Raw genomic sequence first — 27,613 nt, 5'->3', positions numbered from 1 at the left:
GAAAATGCCCTTTTTTTTCAGTTTTATTTCTTAGCTGACAAATAACAAAGGCTTCAACAGGCCATTCCATTGTTCTATCAATTCAACTGCTCCTGGAGTTGATACATATTTAAGACTAGCTAATACTCTCGCTGTAAGCACATTTCCATGCTTTCTTCACTGTATAATACATTCCTTTGTTAGAGGTAACATTGCTGCAGTTTTTTAAGGAATCATGTAAATCTAGAAACGGCAGTGCTGTCATAAATTTTGTGGGCAGAGAAGGAGGTATAAATATTTAATATGTATCTCCTCCCAGGAAGACAAACACAAGACCATTTTCATTGTGGAAGGAGTTCAATGTAATTAACATGCCTCAAAGTGTCTGGCTGATTTTGACCTGGAATGCTGCCATAACCAAAGCTTAGCAGTGTCCTTTGCATTTGGCAGTGTGGATACTTATGATATTTAGACCAGCTCTGTTGAACTCATAAAGAGCTTTTATCTCTGCCTTTGCCTAGTGATTATCCTCTGAAATGTGTGTAAATGTTGGTACTGAGTAATAAATATAAGTGTGAATCTGATTTTACAATCCACTCCTTGTGCTATCACGCTCATCTTCAAATATTCTTTTATGTGTTCCTGACCAACAAGTTAGACGCTGCATCTGAGTAAGTGTAGATTTGTATCTCAGAGTATTTCTTCCTATAAATACTAAAATAAATATAAATATAAAATATCCAGTTTTTATATTCCTATAAATATAAAAACTGGAAGCCTACTGTTTTATTTCTGTATTTTAGGGTTACCCTAACTAGAAAGATAATGCAGCAACTATTCATTTCTAGCTGGCTCCACATTTCCCATGCAGACCCATCTGTATTGCTGGCCTTCACTTTTCTTCCTCTCTCCATGAGGCCATAAGTACTTATGAAGCTAATTTTTGCCTTTTGGAATAGCTGGGGCCAGTTGCCATACAGTGGGATGCTGCTCTGCACATTAAATGTTATGATTTGATGGATCAATAACACCCAGTCCAGATAGAGAATTTAGGTGATACAGTTATTTGATGTGCCATGATCCAACACTGAGTTTCTACCATTATCCACTTTTCAAATAGAGAATAGGTATGAGCAGAATATGGCATGGCCTCACTCTAAAACTCTAGGGATTTGTACCATGATTCAACTATCAGGGCCTGGAAGAAATTCCACAGAACCTCTCTGTCTAGACTAGACACTGCTCATACCACCAAGTCTGTTGGATCATAAGGTCCAGGCGTTAGGGCAGCTTGCCAGGTAGTCTAGACCTGCTATACAGCCCTCTTTCTCTTCTTTTTTCTTTTTTTCTGTGTGTGTGTATGTGTGTGTTTCTTTTTTCAAAACTAGTAGTCTAGACCTGCTATACAGCCCTCTTTCTCTTCTTTTTTCTTTTTTTCTGTGTGTGTGTATGTGTGTGTTTCTTTTTTCAAAACTAGAAGCCTCACTGGCTGTCCAGTTAAGGGATCAGAAAGTCTCTGACCATTGTACTTTTAAATTTTTTTTACAGTTTGGCATACTCCTGTGGTGGCCTTCTACTTCAGAGAAGGCTCTTGAGAATTGTGGGATTTTCTAACTTCTATCTGATAATGAACCAGTGTAAGTTCTTTGAGATGAGAAGAGTGTATTTTTAATAGACTCTATAATGACAGGGGGTAAGGGTTGTTATTGACTTGAAGTATGATATTGAGGGTGTATTGCTATCATGGACATAAGAAGGCAAGGTGCTTCTGATTACCCTTACCAAGCAGTATAGAAAATAAACATTTCATAGGTTAATAGCTGCCACTAGCTGCCAGGAACTGAGTTGATTTGCAATTTGGTTTTTGCTCAGCAAAAACTGTAGTTTGAATTGGCTTTATCCACCTGATTAAGATTACCAAAATCTATAGTTGTTGTTTAGGAAATGAACACATCTCAGTTTTCCAGTGGTTAAAACATGTATTGAATAGGAAAATGACATCTATCACCACCTCTGCACCCTTTGAATCTTTGAAAATGGCAATAATCTCTGCAATACCCCCAGGAACATAGTGCTGATTTTTAGTTTACTTTGTTAGTGATGTGGGTGAAGGTTAGTTCTTGGGACATCTTTCTGTTCCTTCCCACAAAATTACTTATGACTCCGTTGGTGCAGGAATGAATGCAGGATTCTGCCAGTTGCTAAATGTATCTGTTCTCAGTATGAATTCCGGGGGTAGTAACTACAGGAAAGTTCTGTAGTCCCACTAATATGATTGTGAGATGAACTAAGGCCAAAACTCCATCTGTCATCTAACTTCCATAAGCCCTAACTCTGACCCTGTGGTCCGTGATGGCTTTTTGTTTTCTCTGGAGACTGGAAGAAGTTTGGAGCCAATATCTAATGTCTCTTAAAATGTTTGGGTTTTGACCTTCCCCTAATGCATAGTCACCTTGGCATATAGCTGCAGGTCTCTCTGGGGAAAGAGTATAAAAAGATTTAAAAATATATACATTTTAGCATCCTTCATCAAATAGACATGGTCTATTTTTAACTGGAGGAGCTTTAAGTTGTGAACTGGGAAAATCTTGAGTCCTTACTACTGTACTTGAACTTAGATTTGTCTACTAAATCTATAATTTTTCCACTAATTTTTGTCAAGAAACACCTTCATAGGCTTGGTAGTCTTGACATTTATTTTATTCAATGATCACATAGCCATTGCCACAGAAGCCCACTATTCAAACCACTCTGATTACCATTTTCCCCATGGCCTTGGTCAACCCTTCTGGCTGTGATTGCAATTACTGCTGTCTGGCATCTAGTACTCTAAGATCCTCTTATTTTTACTGAAATTGAAGACATAATTTTCACTGCACTATACACCATCATCACTATCATCTCAAACCTGCAGAGCTCTTCAAGGATGCTTGTGTCCTCTCTGCAATACATTTCTTAATATCTTAGTAAGGTTAGTATCCTATGGGCTCTCCCGTGAGAAGAGATTAGGAGGTGATTGATTGGATTGCATACAATGGATACATTTTATCTCTCTGAGCTATAAGACTTTTCTCTGAGATGCCAGGGGAGTTCTGTCATCTCAAATAACTGTAGGCACTGTTGGGTCCAAGTTTCACTTACCAGTTCAGCGGATTGTTGACACTACTACCAGGTCCTTTTTTTTTTGAGACAGCTTCTCACTCTGTGGCCCAGGCTCTAGTACAGTGGCATGATCATGGCTCAGTGCAGCCTCGACCTCCTGGGCTCAAACGATTTTCCCATCTCATTCTACCAAGTAGCTGGGACTACAGACATATGCCACCACACTTGACTAACTTATAAATTTTTTGTAAACACAGGGTCTCGTTATGTTGCCCAGGCTGTTCTTGAACTCCTGGGCTGAAGTGATTCTCCCACCTGGGCCTTCCAAAATGCTGAGATTACAGGCATGAGACACCCACAGCTCCTGCTTGAACCAAGACATTAAGTCATAAATCTGTAGTAAGTGTACTCGTTTACATAAATTTGACCTAGTATTTTGTTTTCCTTATATTAATAGTGTAGGAAGACATTGTGGTACATGTCCTACAGATACAAATTGACAAGATCTTGCCAATTTAGTCTATAAGATGTGTCCATAAAGAATATGTCTTATGTATTTTCTGAGTAATTTTGGGTTCTAATTCTGTTTATGAGCCTGGAGGCAAGGAGTGATAATGAAGGCCCCCAAGGAGAACCTGTATGACTTTTAGAGACAAATTTCCCAGGTGAAATCAGTGTATCTTTTTTTTTTTTTTTTTTTTTAGATTTTTAAGGGCAGGAGGTATTGCTTTCATTAGCAAGGATGTTTCTTTCTTTAGCATAAGAGTCATTGAAAATTAAATTGATGCCAAAACTCTGTAACTCTTTTAATTAATTAATATGTGAACTTGATTGTCATTCACAAGTAATTTGCTGTTACAGACAATAATATGTTCCTTTAAAGCTGGCATAGTTTTCCTGATTTTCCATTTGTGCCTTTAATTTTGAATTCATGACTTTCAATAGAAACTTTTCTTTGTGTGCTTTCTCAAGTGCAATCAGAGCAACCAACTCCCTACAATCATAATCACCATTGTCACCACAGTGACCGTATGCTGCAGCCCATAAACTGAACAACCATGATACGAGTCTGTGCCACAGACTACCAGTATAACCTCAGTGTGATCATTGAAGACATGTGCAACCAAACCCCAGAATTCCATTTTGATGGCTGTTTCCTCCCTCAGGCTACTTCTGGTAAAAATTACTTTATTGATTAGGAAGCCCATCAGGAGAGAAATGGCACAATTGTAAAGGCAGAGAGAATTAAATACAGCAACAATTTGATCAAATAGTACAAAACTGCAAGACGAACAAGTTCTGGGAATCTAATGTACAGATGGTGATGATGGATGTTTTAGCTAATTTGGCTGTGGCAATAATTACACTGTGTACATATATCAAATATGTTGAACACCTTGAATATAAACAATCTTTATTTGTCTATTAAGTATTCTAAAATAAAAAAATTACAGAGACAATTTGCAAAGGTGTGGGAAGGTTAAGGAAACAAATAAGTGCTTACAACGAAACTAGAATCTTGCAACAGCTGGAAGCTATGAACACCCCTTAGTTTGAAGACCTGGAGGCAATACGCAGTTGTCAGAGTCTAATGCCTTAAGAGAATAGCATCCAGAAAATAGCTGTGTTTTTGGGTAGAAGAATACTGTTATTGTCATGCCTATTAATGAGGACTGAAGGGAATACATTCTCTGATTTCTTTTCTCTGATCTACTGCTAGAGTATCCCATTCAAGGATCCTACCAGAAGCCAGAGGACAAGAAGGTCCAGATGATACAGTGCATTCTTCCCACACCTCAGGCCAGAGAAAAGGTTCATTAGGTGGAAAGTGAATGTTGAGGGAACCAGCAGAGAATATGGAGAATGCCCTATTTCAGTGAATCCAAGTTGTCATTGAGTGTAAGACTCATTTGAGTTTTAGAGATATTAAAATGGGAAAGATTAGCTTTAAATGTGTGTTTAAACTTAATAAAATACCATAATCCAGAAATAGGCAAGGATACAAACTTTAAAATTATTTACATGGTTTAAAAAAACAGCAGGCCCTTGAGGTAGTTATTTATTTTAATGGTACATTAAATGTACCATGTTTTCTGACAGTAGCAGAAAATTGAGTACTACACTTTCAAGACAGTAGTAGGGGGAAAAAACCCTTGAGCAATAAAAATTTTATTATTTGATGAAATGAAGCAAACAAATTAATCTGGAATTTTTTTCTTTAGGTTAATCTATTGAAGAATTAACCATATCAGATCTTTGTTTTAAGGTATAATGATTCTAGTCCTAATGTGAAGTAGATCCTTCAGACAGGAATTTGGATATGGGAGCATTTTCAGTAGAAAAAGAATGGCTTTAAGCAAGGCTAATGAGACAACTCTTGTCTGTGACTTTTTGTATTTTTATACATTAGAGAAGACTGTTATTTGATTTTATTTCTATGTCCAGCTCAAGGTAAATTTGGGAGTCACCTTCATGTGACCACTTTCACCTCAGCTTTCTTAATTTTACCATTATAAGATAATAACTATAAAAATTTATCTTGATGAAAATCAAATAGTGGGAAAAGGGAGATCTAAATAGGAAGTTTGAGAAACTGCAAAATCTATGCCGGCTGAGAGACTAGTCACGATGTTGGCTTATAAAATTAATAAATTGTTAGAAGTTAGCAGAAATATAATTTAGAGAGATTTGGCGCTCATCGTATACCACCAAGTACTGAACAGGAAAGACACTTTCCTACTGGGAACAAGTTGCAGTTTCTTTAGAGGAAAACATAAAAGCACCCTCAGGAGAAGGAGTGTTGAAATCAAATAATAATTTTAATTTATGTTGCTTTTCATTTGAAGAACTCAGTCACATTTGCTTATCAGCTTTCAGAATGCAGTTGTAAATCATGTTTGAATTATTGTAATCCTTTTTTTTGTTACAAATAAATTGAGGCATAGATAAATTGATATGTAGTAACTGCTATTGAGGTTATTTAAAGAGGGTGATTTCTAGGAATCATGCTAGTTTTCGTGTCTGATAGAATAAGGGACCCTTCAGACAGAACCTGTCCTTTCTAGAATCCCTATTCATAATGGAAGCTTTAGAAAGTCATATTTTTACTATGTACTCTCCTTCCTTCTCCTCATACTCAGCCATGTCTGATTATATCACCAGTGGGTACATGATCCAGGGATAGGTAGATTTTGACTGGTAGCCTGGTCAAGCAGGGATGATCTCTTTCCAAGCAACACTTCTGGTAGAAATTGCTAGAATCAAGATATTAGAAGTAAAAGTAGAACTGATGAAACACATGTAGAGTAATTGTGGTACTCATTCATAGTATTTGCAGAAACAGCAGTAAAATAGACTTTCCAAAGAATTAAAGATGAGATCCATTCTTTAATTATTTTCATATTTTTAAAATTAAACCTCACTTAGTACATTAAAATTCACATATCAGAATGTCAAGGGTCAGAGAGTTTATTCAATTCCAAGGCAACATGTTAGCCTGCCAAAGTTCATGGATGCTAGTCAAATACATGAAACTCCTGGAATAGAGAACAAGGTTTATTTATTACTTACAGCAATAGCAGTAGGTAGAGTATCAGTATTTTTGTGCTAGCTTGACAAGTTGCAATTCCTACAAGGTGACATTAAGGAAGCAAGATGATATCCGTGTGTGCAATGGATAGCATGACAGACCTCTGAGCTGAGGAAACTTGAATCTTTTATAGCGGGCAATGCACATACCTGTCCTTTTTTAGGAGGCAGACCCTGCAAGCTGTAAGCAAACCTGTCCGCAAACCTGTCCTTGCTCCAAGGGCGATACTATCTCTGTCTTCCATGGCTGTTTTAAATGCAAACATACTTAGAAAAATAGTCTAGAAAAAAGACAGATAGTGCCTTTGCTCACAAGTTGTACAGAAACATGAGATACCACAGAGAATTGTCTCTCAATATAGTTTAGCAGATATATAAAATTATTTATTAATATATGAGATATAAAAATCAATGGAAAATATTAAGAATCTTAATCTTTGTAATACATGTAAACATTTCATATACAGAGAAATGGTAATTAAGTTAGGTTTTTTAGTATTACCAGACTATGTACTTCAATTTATTTCTAGATGCATGAACTTATTAATGCAACTAATGTAATATGTAAGATCTTTAGTCCTAAATGATTAAACTTTGCTTTAATTTTTTTCTGTGCTTATTCCACTAAGTTTAATACCTAAGTTTTCATGTTTCTAAATTGTACATAATACATTTTAATATGTAAAATGCTTTGATTCTGAAACATACTTCTTCATGTAATGATCAAGTAAATAGATTACAAAAACATAATCTGCATAGACATTGATCCACTCAAGGATTCTATTAAAAGTTATATTGCTTGAATGTATAGTTGATATTTTCATTATTACTCTCTTTGAGTAATCCTGAGTTTAGGGTCTAATATCCAGAAATGTAGCCCTCCAATGTATTAAACATCATAAAAAATTTATTTTACTATGATGAGTAGATGTTATATAGTTTAGGGTATTATAATCTGTATTTCTATGTATGTCTATTCAGGATGCTGTAGTGGTTTCCAAAAGAGATACAAATAGTTATTTCAAGGGTATTGAGATACTCCTTGCTGCTCAGTTTATATGACTGTATCTTCTGTTTTCAGCAACATGTACAAAAACCCATGAACTTGATTTTTTATTTTGATAACAGTAGTCAACATTTTAGCATTTTTAACTAAATCTAATCCTGAGAATATGAATTTCTTTTGGGGGAAAAATGATTTAATGGATGCAAGATTTGTCCATATCACATTTCCATAAAGTTTCTTTCCAAAATTTGCCTCCTGAACATCTTCAAAAAATTATCATCAGTCCTAACAATTCCAAATGGTCTTGGCTAAAGCCTCACCTCTCAGGTGTGCATATTGTTTGTATTTATCTTAGTCATCAATCTGTTGATTTATATTGGAATCTAAGCATGTCCTGCCATATAAACATTACTGTCAGGAAAACTTAATGTATAATAGAATATTATAGAACTTTGCTCAATTCATTAAGCTCTTACACTTTATTTTCCTAGTGAGCTTGGAAGGTATCTCCACAGTTATTCTCCACAAACACCATGAGTGTCCAAAACATTCATATCTCTGTACTCTTTCTTGGCACTCTTCTGAAGCTAGAGCCACCCCTATTATCTCATAGCTTGTTTTATTTGTTCTTATTGCACTGTCTTCTGTCTTACTAAGCAGACAAATTATTTTTACTGTCATATAACACTTATGTTTAGTACCACTGTTTTAAATTGGAAATTGTTATCCTGACATCTGCCCCTTTATATAAATGAGAAATATTTCTCAGATCTCCAGGGCCCTCTGTGTTTAAAGGTAATTAATCCCTACAAATGAGTCTAAGATCATTTTATCTATCTATACTTTTCAAATAAATATTAATTGTGGATTTTTTTAACAGAACTTGTCTCCATTGATTACTCAAAATCACAGAATAGTTAGGATTAAGGTGAGCCTAAACTTGTTCCCTCAACAATTCAATAAATTAGGTATCTTAATCTTCTGTAAATTGATATTTTCTAAATTATAATTTGATTCTCATTACTGTTGGAATTTTCATTTTTTTCCTAGACCTTTCCAATGGACAGAGTTAAATAAATATAAACTCTATTTGAATCATTCAGATTATAATTTAGATATTCTGTTTAGTATTTGCTGCTCTTATATAAAGTATTGGGAAAATGTGTGGTTGGATAGCTAGCATTCTTTTTACACTGTTGTAATGCTATGATTAAAAACATTTTAATTATGTGAAATTTTAAATATGCACAGACATATACAAGAGTAGTATAAGTCCTCTGTGTACCCATCACCTACCATCAATTCAGTGACATACTTGGTTTAATTATATCCCTACACTCAGCCCATCTGTATTGTTTAGAAACAAATTCCAGACATAGCATTTTTCATCTTTAAATACTGAATGTTTTAAAAAGATAAATACCCTTCAAAAAGTATAATACCATTCACCACCTAGCAGTAAATAATAATTCCTTAGAATAAGTTTGTGTTCAAATCATCCCAATTGCTTACTTTTTTTTTTTTTGCCAATTTACTTTTCATTACTGTGACTTTGTGTGGCATGTTCCTGGGTTCCTTGCCTTTTCTGTAGATAGATAGATAGATAGATAGATAGATAGATAGATAGATAGATAGATAAGTTTTATTAGATTCAGGTTTGATTTTTGAAAATATCATGTGGCCAGAATTACTTTATGAGTGGAATTTTGTACTTCCTCCCGGAAGGTACCTAATATCTCACTATCCTTCATTTTATGATATTAAGAAATATTGATAATAACTCTTTAGATTAATTGTAGAATTGCAAAATGGTAATGTTCTAATTTTATTTTTTTACTTCCTTTCATTAAAAAGCTGGAATACTATTATAAAGAGAAGCTTCTTGCTTATCAATTATTTGATTTAGTTACTCCAAAGTTTTGTTGATACAGAGAAGGATAAATGCTTAATTATTTCCCTCAGTGTGCCAACTTTCATCACACTTAGTTGCTTTCCTAGAATCCTTCTAAGGAGCTGACCAAATGTACTTTTAAAATATACTTGTAAACTCATATTTAGTTTGTTTCAGTCCACTGTAGTTATTATACTTATCGAGGCTCAAATAACCCCACCTCTATCTAGGGGAAAACTCTTCAAGTTGAATCTCTGATCTTTTTGATGTTTTAATATTTTTATTACTTTCTGCTGTGTTCAGATGTCCCCAGATTCATCTTGTATATTTTCTTTTCTAGCCTTATAAGTACCTATTTCTTTATGAGATTTTGGTATAATCTAGGCAGTAGGGATGCTCTTTACTGTTGGAATTTTCATTGTTTTCTAGACCTTTTCAAAGGACAGAGTTAATAAATTGAACCTTTTTAAAACATAAAAAAGTTAAGTTTATACTAATATTTCGGACTCAAAATTTTATTACTTGTTTTTACTTGAATTTGCTGATTTTATATTTATTTCTCTTAAACCATAAACTTTGATTTTTTTCTAATGATGCATACATAATTGTTTGTCTCACCATTTTATATATAAAACAATTTCAAAGATGTTATTTTGAGTGATAGTCTTCCAGCTCTGCAGAAATTATTAAATAATGCTTATTATTTTGAACATCCCCACCTGACACAAACAAAAACTAATCACTAAGTAGGGACTTGGAAATCAAGGACATGGTCTATGATGCCTTCCTGGCAGAGCATTAAACTTTAATTGCCATTCTTGGTTATATTCTAGAAGCCACTATGACTTTGGACCATTGGGATAAAAAAGGCATTATTAGGTCAGTTTTTAATACCTATGTTGCTCATGACTACAATGCTATCTTTGCTTACTGTGTATAAAATTTATATTTTACCAAATATTTGTTTTGTTAAAATTGCTCTATATCCTTTTGTGTGTCAGCTAGTTAACTCTTTTTTCACTATAAAACCTATGAAGACAATAAACCAACCTACATATAGTAAAATACAAATTGTAGGATCTAATCCCTTTGTGTATAGCAAATAGCTAGGAGAGGTTGGACTTGATATTCATTAGAGAACTTTCAAGGAACCATGTAATTTTGAAGAGAATGCTTCTTGATCGGAAGGTAAAACAACTAGAATATTTTTTAAAATTTGATATTAAAATTGTGATGAAACAACTAGAATATTTCTTCAAACATAAGTTTTCTTCCTGTGTTAATCTTCAAGCCATAACTTTATTTCTTAATGTGGTGTACAATGGAATTCTGAAATCTAGGCAAGATGTTCCATTCAGCCATCCCAGGTCCACTATGTTGATGTTAAGAGGTTTTTCTTTTTTGGATAGTTTTGAATTAGCAATTAAACAACCAAAGAGAATGATTACTGCTTAATCTTGGGACTGTCATTATAAACTTAACAATCTATCTCACTTCTTCACTAGGGAACATTCTTTTTTTGCTGCCTGCGGGTAAAAATAAAATCACAAATGTGTTTAGTGCTTTCTTGTCCTTCACATTTCGTTCTCTTTACGTGAGAGAGAACAATTGATTTGGTATAATTTAATTGAATTTTAACTTTCTAATAATTAAACATTTAGTTTTGAGCTAAGAGTTTTTATTACTATGGTTTTATTATGCCTGAGGCTCTTCATAGGCTGCAGATAAGTCTTTAGAGGGACTATAGAACTGTTACAGGAAAGCAAAAATATGAACAGCAAATGAATGATTCTGTTGGTCTTATGACTTTTCTTTCAACATTACTTTCTCAAATAAACTGAAGAAATAGGACTATAAAATTTTCTTTGTAGGATAATAGCTGTAACAGCTTGACTAGTTGAATAGGTAAATTACATTTTAAAAATTAATTTTTGTAGTCCAAGCAGGAGCTTTTGATCACTATAGTAAAACAGAAATATCAGTGTTTTCAAAATTAATAAATCACTCATATCACAGGTCCAATCCTCAGCAACACTATGATATCCTCCTTAAAATATTCATCTGCTATCTCAGATGTCATATTTTAAAATTAAATTTTAAGCTAATTATCCAGAAAGTATTACTAGAGCAAATGATGATAATACCCATGGGATGAAGATGGAAATGGGACAGATTTTATTTTAATAGGGGATCAAATATCTGTAAGTTGTCTGAAAATGGAACTCCAATTTTGAAATTTAGGTCAATAACCTCTAAATGAAGGTTTTTCCACCTGGCATACTTCAGATCAAGTACTCTTAGCACTAATATGAACTTTTTTTTTTTTTTTTTCTGAGATTGAACAACTGTGGAAAAACTAAACTCATCTATATAAACTTCTAGTACCAGGACTTTTAACTGCTTCATTTTGTTTCATCCATTTTGAAATCATATGTGTATTCACTTGATTTAATAATTTTACAATGTATACATATATCAAAATATCACATTGGATCCAGAATTATATACAATTATGTTCTGTCAATTAGAATTTAAAATAAATAAATAAAGAAGAAGACGAAGAAGAAGAAGAATTTTTTTTAAATGTATTGTTCCTGCTTTGGCTTATGTCATACTAACTCTCAGGACTTTTTTTTTTTTTTTTTAAAGGCATTCTATACATGAGTATGACTAATCCATTTGCTAGAATTGTGCAACAATTAAATATTTAATTTAAGAAATAGCTGATCTTTTTTTCTCACTAATAACTTGGAGGACTTGAAAAAAGAGAATTTTCTCATAATTCTCTAAACACATCGTAGACACAGCTCAACAACATAATGGAAAACCACCATGATTCAGCCTTACTGTTGGAGGTAGAGATACGGCTAGTGTACCATATGAATGGATCAGTTTAGGGGCCTTTTAAATCCAAGGAATGGGTGAGATTTAAGATAAATTATTTTAATTGAATAAATTTAGTTGAGTAGGGGCAATGGAAAAAATTAAGATCTACAAAACCAGAAACATCCTATTAACCAATAAAACAGAAAATAGTGAGTGATGGAAAGAAAAGCTGACATATTATCTAGAACTAGAAATTAGAAAAAAATCACATTTACAATAGTTTTTTTTTTTTTTTTTCCCGATTTGGAGTCTCACACTGTTGCCAGGGTTGAGTGCAGTGGCACTATCTCAGCTCCCTGCAACCTCCACCTTCCAGGTTCATGGGATTCTCCTGCCGTAGCCTCCCAAGTAGCTGGGATTCTAGGCACTCGCCACCATGCCTGGCTACTTTTTTGTATTTTTAGTAGAGATGGAGTTTCACTATGTTGGCCAGGTTGGTCTCGAACACCTGACCTCGTGATCCACCCACCTCAACTTCCCACAAGTGCTGGGATTACAGACGTGAGCCACCACTCCCAGCCTACAATGGCATATAAAAAATACTTAGGAATAAACTTAAACAAAGAGATAAAAGATGTGTATGTACACTGAAAACTAGAAAACATATATGAAAGAAATTGAAGGCACAAATAAATGAAAAGATATCCCATGTTCAGAGATTGAAAGAATTAATGTTGCTAAACTGTCCATACTACCCAAAGTGATCTACAGATTCAACTCCATTTCTATCAAAATCCCAAGGACTTTTTTTTATAGAAATAGAAAAAAATAATTTTAAAATTCATATGAAACCACTAAAGACCGCAAATTGCCCATGCAATCTTGAGCAAAGAGAATAAAGCTATAGTAATCAAAACAGCATGGTACTATACAAAACAGGCATGCAGTCCAATAGAACAGAATAGAAAGCCTATAAACAAATCTTTGCATTTATGGTCAACTGATCTACAACAAAGTTGCCAAGAACACACACTGGGGAAAGGAGAGTTGCTTCAGCAAATGGTGTTGAAACAACTGGATATTTATATGCAAAATAAACTAGACCCTTATCTCTCACTAGATATAAAAATCAGCTAAAAATAAAGACTTAAATGTAAGACCTCAAACTGTAATACTTCTAGAAGAAAATGGGATAAATGCTTCTTGACACTGACCTAGGCAAAGATTCTTTTTTTTTTTTTTGTATGTGACCTCAAAAGCACAAGCAACAAAAGCAAAAATAGACAAATGGAATTACAGCAAAGTAAAAGCTTTTGCACAAGAAAATAATCAACAGAGTGAAGAGACAACCTATTGAATGTGAGAAAATATTTGCAATCCATACCTCTGATAAGGGGTTAAATATTCAAAATACTTAAGAAACTCGATTCAATAGCAAGAATGCAAATAACCCAATTACAAATTACGATTAATAATTGAGTTATTTGATTTCCTTGAGGATTTGGCAAAATACCTAAAATAATTTCTCAAATAAAGATATACAAATGGCCAACAAGTACATGAAAAAAATTGTTAATATCAGTAGTCATCAGGGAAATGCAAATCAAAACTATAATGAGATATTACCTTATACTGTTAGGATGGCTATTATCAAAAGGACAAGAGATAAGTGTTAAGGAGGATATAGAGAAAAGCACCCTTGTACATCATTGGTGGGGGTGTGAATTAGTATAGCTGTATTGGAAAATAGTGTGGAGGTTCTTCAAAAAATTAAAAATAGAGCTATCATATGACTCAGCAATTCCACTTTTGGATGTATCTAGAAAGGAAATGAAATCATTGTGCTGAAGAGGTATCTGCACTCCCACTTGCATGGCAGCATTGTTCATAGTAGCTGAGGCATGGGAAAGACCTAAATGTCATGGATGAATGGATGGATTAGGAAAATGTGGGAAATATACAAAATTTTTAAGATTGAATAATATGCAGTCTTAAAAATGAATGAAATTCTATCATTTGAAATAACATGGATAAAACTAGAGGAAATTGTGCTAAGTGAAATAATCCAGGCACAGAAAGACAAGTACTGCATAATCTCATTTATATGTGGAATTTTTAAAAGTCAAATTTATAGAAGTAGAATGTATGATGGTAGTTACTAGAGGCTGCAGTGTAGGATAGAGAAGATGTTCAAAGGATACAAATTTTCAGTTAGACAAAATAAAAAGTTCAGTAGAGCTATTGTAAAACATGGTGACTATGGTTAAGAACAATGTATTGCATACTTAAAAATTGCTAAGATAGTAGATTTAAATGGTCTCACCACAAAAAAATGGTAAATATGTAAAGTAATGGATAGATATGCTCATTAGTTTGATTTAACCATTTTACTATATATATATCTCTCAAAACATCACATTGTACACCATACATACAATCTTTGTCAATTAAAAATTAATTAAAAGTCAAAAAATGAAAACCAAAATGACCCCCTAAACAAACATACAAACAACAAAGAAATAGCTGACTTTCATATATAACCAGACCACAAACAAATTTTAAGTTTAAAACACCATAGCTAGGGTTTTGTTGGGTTTCGTTTACTATCTAAGAGTCTAGGTCCCAAACTTACATTCCTGCTATTTAGTACATTTGAAATTCCACTATTAGAGATTCATTTGGAATGACAGCCAGGACAGGTTTCGAAGAAGTAAAAAACAAATTTGTAAAATTATTATTGATCTATATGGGATTTTTTTATCTCTTATTTTTGGACTGGTAGAGTGGTTAAGGGGGAAAACATGTTTGTGAAATATAGCCTTCCTCATTTAGCAGTTTAAGTGAACTGGAGGCCAAGGATTACTATTCTCCAAGGAAGCAAATGCCAGTATTTGGAGAGGGAAGTGGGAAGAGGAAAAATCAAACTATTATCCTTCCTAGAAGGTTGCTCAGGCATCCTGCAACAATTGCTGCTTGGCAGGCTGAAGCCAGATATCCTTAAACAGAAGACAACTTTGCATTTCACAATTAGCGATGAAAGCTTACAATACAAACAAATAGAACAAGCAGAGTTAACACAGAGGAAATTTGGGTTTTTTCAAAGTATAAATGTATTTGAATCTTTCTCAGTTTAACAAGGAGATTTAGAAATTTGCTTGCATTTGGAATGGAGAGTTACAGATGGGGACAGAGGAGAAGAAAGAGGTTGTAGAGAATTTGCTTCACAAATTTATCTGTGCAGCTCCACTCATTTTTCTTGGTCAGTGATATATCCAAACTATGGCTAGAATGTACGCAAGCAGGACTGAAGCTGTTAAAGTACCTGCCGAAGAAACTAGTGGATATTCTTAACCATATTTAATCAATACAGAAAAGATACTTGATAAGGTGATATGAGAAAAAATATCATAGACTTTTCAAGAAGATGAATGAGGAATGGCTCTTGGAAATTACATTTCACCTATATGATGCTTTTCTCTTCTTGCCTATAGTTAGGGAAATGTAATGTCTTTTTTCTTTTGTTACCTAGTTCTCTGTCTTCCATTGATCTTCTTTATATCCATAAAGTCTATACTCTTTACCTAATCTATGCCATACATATCACTTTCTTATACTAGGTCTTATTTAATACAAGTAACCTTTGTTCTTTGAATTTACTCAGCTCCTGGATTTATATAACTTGTTAGGATAGTTGTGTTCACATGGTAAAGGATGTTGTGATATCTGAATATCTGAATCTATTTGGTTCCCTTTAGATATGGGATAGTGAGAGGTTTGGATAATGATGAATTTTTCTGAAAACTTATTTGAATCTATGTGAAAATAGAAAATAGAGTTCAACTAGTAATCATTAATTGCAGTTCTGAAGAATTCTTAGTCCTCTTGTCAGCAATTTGTCAGTGCTCATAGTGTGTTTGCCGTGTTATTGGTAGTACTAATGATTTCAAAACAGTGAGCTCAGAGAGAAAACATATCCTACCTGAATAAAGACTGGAATTTAAAAGCAGAAAAGCATGTGTAGCCTGCCCCTCCCTTTGTCACCAGCCAGGCTTCTCTCTCCAGCCAGACAGGCCTGTAGGATACTCTGAGGATGTGGGATGAGGGTCTGGGTCAGCAGGCAGGCAGTGACAAGGTTGAACTTCAGCACTGTCCCCAACTGTAAGGGGAAGAGCAAGGAGTCTTACCTGGCCTTCTTCAGGTTCTTGGGGGTCGGCCAGATGCCAGGAGTGGGTGGAGAATTGTAGCAGAGAAGAGACTTAGAAGATAGAACACTTGATCAACGAAATAAACATTATCAATTATGTGCCAAACAATTTGAGAACTCTGTGATCTGTAGACCTTGTATTTACAGGGTAATTCTTTGAGATAATGCAATATCCACACAATGTGCTCTTACTAATCATTTAGACAATCCACATAGTAGACACAGAAAATGAATAAAAGAATTGAGTGAAGATGAAATCAGGACATGGAAGGGGCCGGGCGCGGTGGCTCAAGCCTGTAATCCCAGCACTTTGGGAGGCTGAGACGGGCGGATCACGAGGTCAGGAAATCGAGACCATCCTGGCTAACACGGTGAAACCCCGTCTCTACTAAAAAATACAAAAAACTAGCCGGGTGAGGTGGCGGGCGCCTGTAGTCCCAGCTACTTGGGAGGCTGAGGCAGGAGAATGGCGTAAACCCGGGAGGCGGAGCTTGCAGTGAGCTGAGATCTGGCCACTGCACTCCAGCCTGGGCGACAGAGCGAGACTCCATCTCAAAAAAAAAAAAAAAAAAAAAAAAAAAAGAAGAAAAAAAAAGAAATCAGGACATGGAAACAGGAAAAAAAAAATGACCAAACTTCTCAACAGGAAAAGGAAATAACATAAAGAAACTAGTAACAGCAATGCTCAGAATCCCAAGTGCGGAAGGAGTTGAGGACATTTTATCTCTAACCCTTGAAGAGAAGCAAAACAAAGAATACCTAAAATTTCGATTCGAAATTTGTATTCTTACAGGAAAGCAAAACATACCTCTGTATAAATATAAAGCTGATGAAATCCCAGGTCTCTTTGCTCCTGATAACTTCTAAGAACTGCTGGAGTGGCTGATAAATTCTGGCGAAGAGGTCCCGAGAAAGCACTTTGAGACAACTGCAGTTAATGCACTGTTCTGCTAAGAAACCCATCAGAAACAGATGCTAGAGATCTGCGAGAGCTGTATTCAGGTAGAAATGTTCAGGGAAGTGAGAATCTCACTCTTCTTTCCCTTATCACTGTCAATATAGAGGACATAGTGGGGGAAGAGCATCACCTGTGTTGGCGAGGTTTGTCCATGAATCTCATAACCTGAAAGAGGATTTTGTAGGCTTCCCAACTTAGGAAGTTATGCACAAATTTTGGCTGTAAAATTCCACACTGTGGCAACTGAGAAGTGGGGGCTACAAATAGAGTATTGTTACAGGCAGGCTTCCATTCTGTCCACTGAATTTTCTTCTAAAATGAAAGTAGTTGCTTCTAGACTTTTACAAAAATATCCCCAAGATATCTACAGAGGAGATATCTCTCTTCTCCTTATGCCTTAAATATGTGGTTGGTGGAATCACTGACTGTTATGGGGAGTTTCTGTTGCATTGGGAACAATTGAAGTTTGTTCATTTTTTTCTATCAATCAATTACCACAACTGCTTTTAGAACTTGAAATGTAATTTTTTTCTTTTTCTGAAGAGTGAAGAAAGGGGTAAAGAACTGAAGGAAATTTGACATTCACCATGGACAGGAAGGCAGGATGCTTTTGAAATTTTAGTGGGCCTCATGAAAGCACTTGTTTTATGTTTGCATGGTACAAATAGTGACAAATATTAGATGCAATAATAATGCATTTGTACCGTGAAGTACAGTAACAGGTTTTGATTTCATTGTTACCATTGTTGTTCTTTAAAATGTCCTTTTGTTTGTTTGTTTGTTTGTTTTTGTTTTTTACAAGAGACTTTTGGAAAAATCTCTAGGGGCAAACCTCTGAGGTCTTGTCTGCAACCAGTAGCTTGACTGCAATACTGGAGTCACTCAGTAAAGTGATGGAAAAAAAATTGAAGTTTATAATGAGTTTTGGTTTGAGGAAGTCATAATATGACTATCCAATTTGATATTCAAATGAAATTCCCTGAGAAATTCCACAGAATTCAGCAAGGTAACCTGAAATTCCAACTACCCTATGAGAGTTTTTATAAAGAAAAGCCATGTTCGGCCAGGCGCAGTGACTCACGCCTGTAATCCCAGCACTTTGGAAGGCTGAGGCGGGCGGATCACAAGGTCAGGAGACCGAGACCATCCTGTGAATGGTGAAACTCCATCTCTACTAAAAATACAAAAAATTAGCCGGGCATGGTGGCGGGAGCCTATAATCCCAGCTACTCGGGAGGCTGAGGCAGGAGAATGGCGTAAACCCGGGAGGCGGAGCTTGCGGTGAGCCGAGATCGCACCAATGCACTCCAGCCTGGGCGACAGAGCGAGACTCCACCTCAAAAAAAAAAAAAGAAAAAGAAAACGCATGTTCAACAGTGGAGTACATTATTCAGGAACTTAAAGGTGGGTTTTCAGAACAGCACCTCAAAGCTCGTAAATGCTTATCTCTGTTACCCTCAGTCACAGGTCAGCTCAAATTTTATACATTAGAGGAACACTATACTGGCGTGTGTAGAAGTGACTTACCCCGTCCCAATATGCTCTCAGCCAAACTGCATTGTTGAAGAATCAAATGGAAAGACAGAGGGAGAAATATAGAGCTTCCATCCACCATTTATGAAACTCTCCACTTGACTAAATCAAGATTTTACTAATGTGTATGCGTTGCTGAAGGTCCTGTGTATTCTTCCTGTGATAAAAGTTGAGAATTAGTGGTATGAAAATGGACAAAGCATCTCAAAACATACTTGAGGAAACCTTCGACAGACCAAAGGTCGAGTAACTTGGCTTTGCTTAACATACATTTTGATCTAAAGCATGTTCTGGATTTAATGGTGGACACATATATCAAACATTATCCCACTAAGTCAGAATTCCCCACAGATAATTCAAAAATCATTACAGATACTTAAAAGCTTCTTTAAATGGACTTTATCTTACATTTGATATTTGGAAGGAAAGCTGTAAGGTGTATGCAGGTCACTCAGTCACTGAATATCTTTGCCTATAGGCCTCCCATTGAATACATTAATTACTGATAATCTTACTATTTAAATGGCTCCTGTTTGAAATCTGATGCTTTGAGGACCTATTTTTTCTTCCAGAAGCTAGCATTGAAAACACCCTGTTTTATTTCTGCATGATCTCTGCTACTGGCACTCTGGAATTGTTTTAGTTAAGGCATTTTAGGTATAACATTTATTATCACTTTGGATTTGATTGTTGGATATTGAGTTATCAATTATTTGAAGAAATATATTTTGAGGAGGTGTAGGAGTAAGGAGTACATCTTATAATATGTTAAAATAAACCTTATAATTGACCTTGGACTAAGAAGAGTTTCAGGTATGTTGTTAAAACTCTGTAATTGACAGTTAAAGAATGACCAGAGTGAGAAGCTTGTGAGATCAAGAAACAAGGACTTTAGAGCAGGTTTTGTCTTAGTAAATGAACTTAAAGGAACAAGTTACAGTTGAAGTTTGAATGGAAAAGCCTGCTGTTGTTGTTCCACATTTGGCTGTTACTGTTTATATTTCTTTGTTGAAACTACATCATCATATGCTTTTTAACAGGAGTATGTAGAACACTTTATGGTCAAGGCAGAATCAGAGGCCGTGAATACTGACAACTGACTTGTATGTTTTCTTCTGTCTTTTTCCATGACTGTATCTTCTGCCTCATCTTGATTTGTAAACAAAAGCTGGCAAACTACAAAAATAAGTGTTTTGTATTTTATCTAGAAATATTACAGAAAATATTGCTATTTTTGGTGAGGAAAATCAATTTTGTATAATTTATTTTAGTCTAAATAAAATGTAAATTTTGTTTAAAAAAGAAAAATATTCTGTATATTGTTTTTTATTATATATATGTGTGTAGAAAGTGACATTTCTTTTATTTCACCAAATAGATTCAATTAAATTAAACTGTTTTCTTCCTATTTGAAAAATGGCAAGTGGGAATGTCAAAAAGAGAGAGAGCGCGCCAAGCCTTCTTTATGTGCTTGTGAAATTTTTATTGAACAAGCCCATCAGGAATTTCCTTGGCAGTGTTTTGGCACATTATCTTCCCTACCCACTTCTCCTGAAAATCATCTACAAATACATCTATAACTGCATTGCTGATTCAGAAAGAAGTCAAATAAATCCTCAAAAGGGAAATATATAGTGAGGATCATGAATCTAGAGTTGGGCGAGCAAGATTCAACTCCCTGACTGTTCTAAGGAACTCCATTTATCCATGTTTTGTTCCATGAACTTCATTTATATGGCTGTCTAGGACTATAGAGTCAAAAGACAAAGCCTAGGTCCTGCTGTGTCAGAAGTTTAACAAGAGAACCTCTGCATAAAGTCAGACCAGCGATAGTTACACTGTCTGTAAAATAATCAACAAGGAATAATTACTCTTTGCAGAGGTTCTGGGTTCAAGGGTAAAATATAATATCTCTTGAGACAATCTAACTATAACTCTTGTGAGATTTGCGGTCAAACCAAAGATCCATCCTACTGAAACTGAAGATGATCAAAGATAAAAAAGAAAATCTTAGAAGCACCCAGAGGGAAAAGACAGATTAAATACTGAAAACAACATTTAGATCAGCCAAATATTTCTCATCCTCAATAACGGAGCCAAAAAATAGCAAAATAACATTTTCAAAATGTGATACAAAAATAAATCTTAACCTAGAACAGTATAACCAAGGAAGAAGGAGATAAAAAGGCATTTTCAGTGAGAGCTAAAAAGAGAGTTTATTACTAATAGTTTCTTACTGAAAGATTTTCTAAAGGATACACTCTGAAAGACTAGAAAATAATTCCACAATGAATATCTGTAATTAAAAAAGGAAAGAGTTACCAGAATATGTGATAAAAATGGATAAATTACCACAAATGTTGTTTGAAAAACCAAAAGCAATAAAATATGATTTGTGAAATAATAAAAATAACTAAAATAGTGGAGAATAATAGCATGTAAGTCAATGCTTAGATGTTAAAATTAAATTATTTTGTTTGAGAGGATAAAAATAATAGTCTTTGAAGAGTTAAATATGCTTCTAACATTTTAGGGTAAACACTAAGAGTAACTTTCAAATTCACAGAGAGAAAAAAATGGGATAGGAAGAAAGTTCTCAATCAATTCAAATAAATGGAAGAAAGCAGGAGGACATGTACACGTATTACAATTTGCCAAGCATTATGGCTCCTCTTGTTGTTGACAATTATACTTCTCCACCACCTTGATGTCAGATTTATTCCTGTAATTTGCTCTGACCAATGGAATGTTACTGAGGAAGCTTTCTGGGCCAGGTAATGATTTGGCATCTTCCTTCTACCTCTGCTGTGAGACTGGTAGAGGCTGCTTCTGAGTCCTGGAGGTAAGGTAAGTGGAGAGACTGTGCATGGACTTACAAAGTGAGTGTGAAACACATCTTTGTAGTGGCAGGCCCCTGCGATTTTAAAGATTAATTGTTGCCAGAAGTACAATCTATCCTATCCTGACTGATAAGGGAGGAAAATCTTTCATAACGATCTTTGGAGCTAATAGCTGTGTGACTTTGGGCAAGTCACTTCACCTTTCTGGGTCTTTATTTCCTCTTCAGTGAAATGATGTATTGTATAGACAGAAAAATCTCTTGAAGATATAAGGGAAAAAGAAAAAGCAGAAAATATGTTCCAATTTATGTAAATAAAACCTTCAAAACCATAACCATTTCAAATCATACGTGTGCATATCTGCATCTATACCTACCTGTTTGTAAATGTAGAATAATAAATCCAGATGGAAACAAACTGAATTGTTGACAGAGATTATTACTAGAAGGGGTGGGAGGCTTGAAGGAAGATAAAGAAGGATGTAATTTTTAATTCTATTAATTTATTATTTGAACAGTTCATACTTGATTTTTACATATTCAGTATAATTTCTTTCACAAAGTGCAGTAAAATGAATGTTGGTTTAAAAACAGCGATCCATAGTGATGAATGCATGAGAGAGAGAAATATATCTTTCAGGTAATATCAATGGTTGGATGTTAAAGTTATATTATTTCATTCGAGAGGATAAAAACAGTTAATCTTTGAAGAGTTAAATATGTCCCTAAAATATTAGGGACATAATTAGGGCGAACACTAAGAGTAACTTTCAAATTCATAGAAAGAAAAAATAAATGAAATAGGAAAAAAATTCTCAATTCAAACAAATGGAAGAAAGAAGGAGGATGTGCACAACATGTATCACAATTTGCCGAGCATTATGGCTCCTCCAATTAAATGTTTCCCTAAGTATTTTGTACCTTCAGGGTTATACTGATATAAATGAAGAATTGAATGGCTATTTTGAGACACTTTGTTTTATTGCTTTTTTCAATCATATTTTTCTGAAAAATAGTTTCAGAAAAAATAATATTACGCTGAACTTCTTACATTTTTTTTCCTTTGCCCACCTTTTTAAAAAATATTTTTTTCCAGTACAATGTTTTAATTAATTAATTAATTTTTTATACTTTTAGTTCTAGGGTACATGTGCGCAACATGCAGGTTTGTTACGTATGTATACATGTGCCATGCTGGTGTGCTGCACCCATTAACTCATCATTTACATTAGGTATATCTCCTAATGCTATCCCTCCCCCCTCCCCCATCCCTGCAATAGGACCCAGTGTGTGATGCTCCCCTTCCTGTGTCCTTAAGAAGTCATTCCTTCCCAAAGCTCAAGTTGATTGAACTTGAGACTCAACCAACAATTGAGCAATTTGAAATTAAGATTCTGGTGTCCAGAGTTGACAATATCTACTTTTTAAAAAGTTCAAGTAAAGTCTTATTTCTGTCTTATGTGCTGTCGGTTATACATGTACAAAAATGTTTCATGTCCAGAGTGCTTGTGAAGACACATGCTCATATAGAAACTGTAGCTAGCAGTTGCACTGTTACTGTAAATTTTGGGAAAGGAAGGCTGAGAATCTTGAAGATAGAAGTGTGAATGTTCTAGGGTGGTTGACTGACATACTGTCTTTGAGGAATATTGGAAGAAAATATATAACCCTATTTCACACAAACAGCATTATGGTCAGTAGGAAACATTTTGAATTTAGTACAAACATGGCAAAGGATTATCAGGGTATATTTGTGCTAAAAATATCACAATTAATTCAGTATACATTTGGCTAGTGCCCACTATATTTCAGAGTAGTTCTGAAATTGTAGAAATTATTATGATGTGGTACCTGCTCTTAAGGAACCTATAGTTTAGGAGAAAAAGCACTCCTAGTGAAATAGTTGTAATTATAATAATCTGGTTCATACTCAATTTTAAAAATTTAACTTGTCTTTTGAAATAAAAATGTAAAGTTCACCTAGGAGGAAGTCATCATATAATTAAAAGACAAGATCTAATTTTTAATTTTATAGCATTGTAATTATATATATATATATATATATATATATATATATATTTTTTTTTTTTTTTTGAGACAGAGTCTCGCTTTGTCACCCAGGCAATCTCAGCTCATTGCAACCTCTGCTTCCTAAGTTCAAGCGATTCTCCTGCCTTAGCCTCCAGAATAGCTGTGACTACAGGAGTGTGCTACCATGCCTGGCCAATTTTTGTATTTTTAGTAGAGACAAGGTTTCGCCATGATGGCCAGACTGGTCTCGACCTCCTGGTCCCAGGTAATCCACATGGCCAGACTGGTCTCGACCTCCTGGTCCCAGGTAATCCAACCACCTCCTCCTCCCAAAGGGCTGGGATTGCAGGAGTGAGCCACCATGCCCAGCCTACAATTTTAATAGTATAATTCTACATATATCCAAAGCCATCATGATTTCAGAAAGAGCAAAATAGAACTGAAAGACTGTCATAATTTTTTTAGTTATCTCTATAAATGAGTTTATGCATTCTAAACCAATCACAGAAAAAAGGAAAAAAATGAAACAGAGAATGTATCTCTGCCTCTTGATATGACTTCCCTATAGCTATTTTCATGGCCTAAGTCAATTAAGTGCTGGCCTAAGGATTGTGTGCCTTCAGGGCTATACTGATTTGAATGAAGAAGTGAATGGCTATTTTGAGACACTTTGTTTTTTACTTTCTTTGATCATATTTTTCTGAAAAAAATAATTTCAGAAAAAATAGTCTCATTCTGCTGAACTGCTTACTTCTTAAGTAATTCCTTCCAAAAACTTTTCAACATTGTGAGGATCATATATTTACTTAGAAGAATAATTTTTATGAAAGTGATGGAAAAATGCTTCAATGAGTTTACATTTCAGATACTTTTCTGAAATGAACACTGATCAAAGCCTTTTTGAAATTATGACAAATTGAGAAGTCTTCTAGGTCTTGACTATTGATAATTGAGTTTCTCTGGTGATACACAGAAGTGGAAAGAGGAAAGCAGGTATTTAAAATGCATGTACATATAAAGATAATACAGTATAAGGGAATGAGCTGTGAACTGAGAACAGAAGATAGGTAAGTTACTCTCACTTACTAGCTGTATGCTTGGAAAAGTCAGTTAACAATGCTAAACCTCATAATTGAAATGGGGAAAGTGTCGATTTGGGGTCTCAACGAAAGAGAAGTCACACTCTGATGAATTATTGATAGAAGTATGGTCAGGGTTAAGAGAATTAATAACAGATATCAACACATCTAAGACCTAAATATCATGGAAGCTGTTACCACACTAGGCTTGAAAATTCAAAGGGAAAAAAGTGTCACTAGAGCCTGGTGAGAATAGGAGCCACTGAGGAGGGGGACTCCCATCAGATGCTGAGGCCATAGATGGATACAGCACTGCAAGAACTGTGGTACCGACATAGTGAGGGAGCTGGGGAAGAATTATTCCTCCTCCTGCCTTCTGATTTCCCAGTCATTCCTCCCATTGGCTGAATCCAAGTAGGAGCTAGCTCAGATGGTATAATCAGTAGAGTTCATTCTTTTGGGTCACAGGAAAATGAGAAGGGTAGACATTGAATGTTGTGGGAGAGGTTAATACGGAACATCAGGAGAAGGATATTAACGTCTGTTACTCATAATTGGTTCAAATTTAAGTGAGATTTTGTACATTAAAGTTCTTTGTGAACCATGATAGTGCTGGCAAAGTCAGATGAGATGCTAATACATTTAATCAGTTTATAAATCCCTCCACTACCATTAATGAATAGCTGGAGGGACTGTACTGTCCCTTCTCCAGAGACAAAAGTGTTATACTCTTTTCCTACTTCTTTTCTTCTTCAAGGCTGCCCTTGAGATTTTTTTTGAGCACATTATTTTATTGGATAAAAATATTGAGTGTGGGAAGAAGGTTACAGCTTACACTGTGATTTGTCCTAGCAATCACACACCATAGTCCAGAAATGACCCTAATTGTAAATGGATTTTTTCACAAAGTATCTATCAGTTATATTGCATTTTCTTCCTCTAATGCTTCTGAAAAGTACATTTTACAATGAAATAACCTCATGATATGTTATTTATCATCAATTTTGTTCTGCTGTAAATTTTGTTCAGCTTAATAAAGGTTTATATTTCATAAAAGCCAGTATAATCATAGCATGAGAAAAATGTTAATCTGACAGAAATACTTTATTGTCAGAGTTTCCTCATGTGAATCACAGACACTCTCCGTTATTTTTCTGCCAGATGTGCCATGGCAAACCTGCTGGATCCTTGCAAAAACCCTAATTAGTGTCTTACTCCCATAAAAGCCATTTTCTGGGATGTTGCATATGCTACTTTGAGACCCAGTGCATAATAGCAGAGTGACTTTTGTACTGATAATAAGTGAGTCAATAAACTGTCACATTCTGTGTTGGCCAAAGAATGAGAGCTAATCTTCTATTTAGTTTCCAAGATTCCATTTTGTGTGAACAAAATGTACTTAAATCATAAAGTTACTTTATTGTGAACACTTCCTCTTTTTATTTACTTCTGTTCTCCCCTGCATCTGTTTTCATGGGCCTAAGTCCTAGACCATGATCTGTGATCTAAATTAGCCCCTTAATTTCTTCTTTGGATTCCTAAAATCTTAATTTGAATGTTGCACTGTTAATGTGAATGTTACATTTTAACTGATATAATGTCAGTTAAAATGCTCTAGGCTGCAAGTACAAACTCCCCAATTAATGGTGACTTAAACAACTATTATCTCAAATAATAAGAAATCCAGGGGAGGGTGATTTGAGGGCTGCTTCAATAACTAAGTTAAATAATCAGATACCCACATGCATTTTACATTTTCCCTTTTTGCTATTTGTGTAGGTTATAGCTCTTTTCATTCTCACAGATGGCAATAGCAGCTCTGAGGCACACACACAAATATATATATACATATATATACACATATATATGTGTGTGTGTATATATATATTATCCAGAAGAAAACCTTATTTGATACACTCCCAGTATATTTTTTTCCCTATGTCTCATTGGCTAAAACTGGGGGTCATATAATCACTGTTAATCTAATCACTTGCAAAGGAGTTTTGGATTTTTGTGACTGGCTAAGATGAATTATAATCTACCAAGGGATACCTACCTTCCATAAGAACAAGGCTACAGATTACTGGACAAAATCACTGCAGGAAGATGGGGACGATCATTGTTGAGTAGTCAGAGTGGTGTTAGACGTAAGGGATATTTGTTGCCCTGTGGCTTTCCATTGCTATAATCCCTTTTTCATGAATTTTGTCTCATTCAATTATCTGTCCACATGGAACTAGTTTCACTCTTCCTGTCAAAGTAGTCTTTAATCTGATGGGAGCCATCCACTTCTACCTGTGATTCTGAATATAAATTCTTAGACCAGCATTAGGAAAGAATAGTCAAGAATTGAAGTACATTAAGAGTTAGAAGTATCTTCTCCTCCCCCAGAAAATACCACTAAATCCACTGCTTTGGCAGCTATTGAAGGCTTCTTTTCTGTTTCCCTCTCATTTATATATATATAAATGCATATATAAAAATGTATACATTTATATATAATATATAAATATATAATATATAAATATATGTGTGTGTATATATATATACGTTTTGTATACACACACACACACACAC

The 27,613-nt window shown here is 34.8% G+C and overlaps 1 pseudogene; it reads left to right on the top strand.

Annotated features, from left to right (window-relative positions):
• The first annotated feature begins 16,413 nt into the window (after window positions 1-16,413).
• Window positions 16,414-19,537, top strand: LOC135970464 (52 kDa repressor of the inhibitor of the protein kinase-like; annotated as a pseudogene).
• The last annotated feature ends 8,076 nt before the right edge of the window (window positions 19,538-27,613 follow it).

The sequence above is a fragment of the Macaca fascicularis genome, chromosome 4 (genome assembly GCF_037993035.2).
Source record: "Macaca fascicularis isolate 582-1 chromosome 4, T2T-MFA8v1.1".
Lineage (NCBI taxonomy): Eukaryota > Metazoa > Chordata > Mammalia > Primates > Cercopithecidae > Macaca > Macaca fascicularis.
This window is presented reverse-complemented; position numbering and strand designations above follow the sequence as displayed.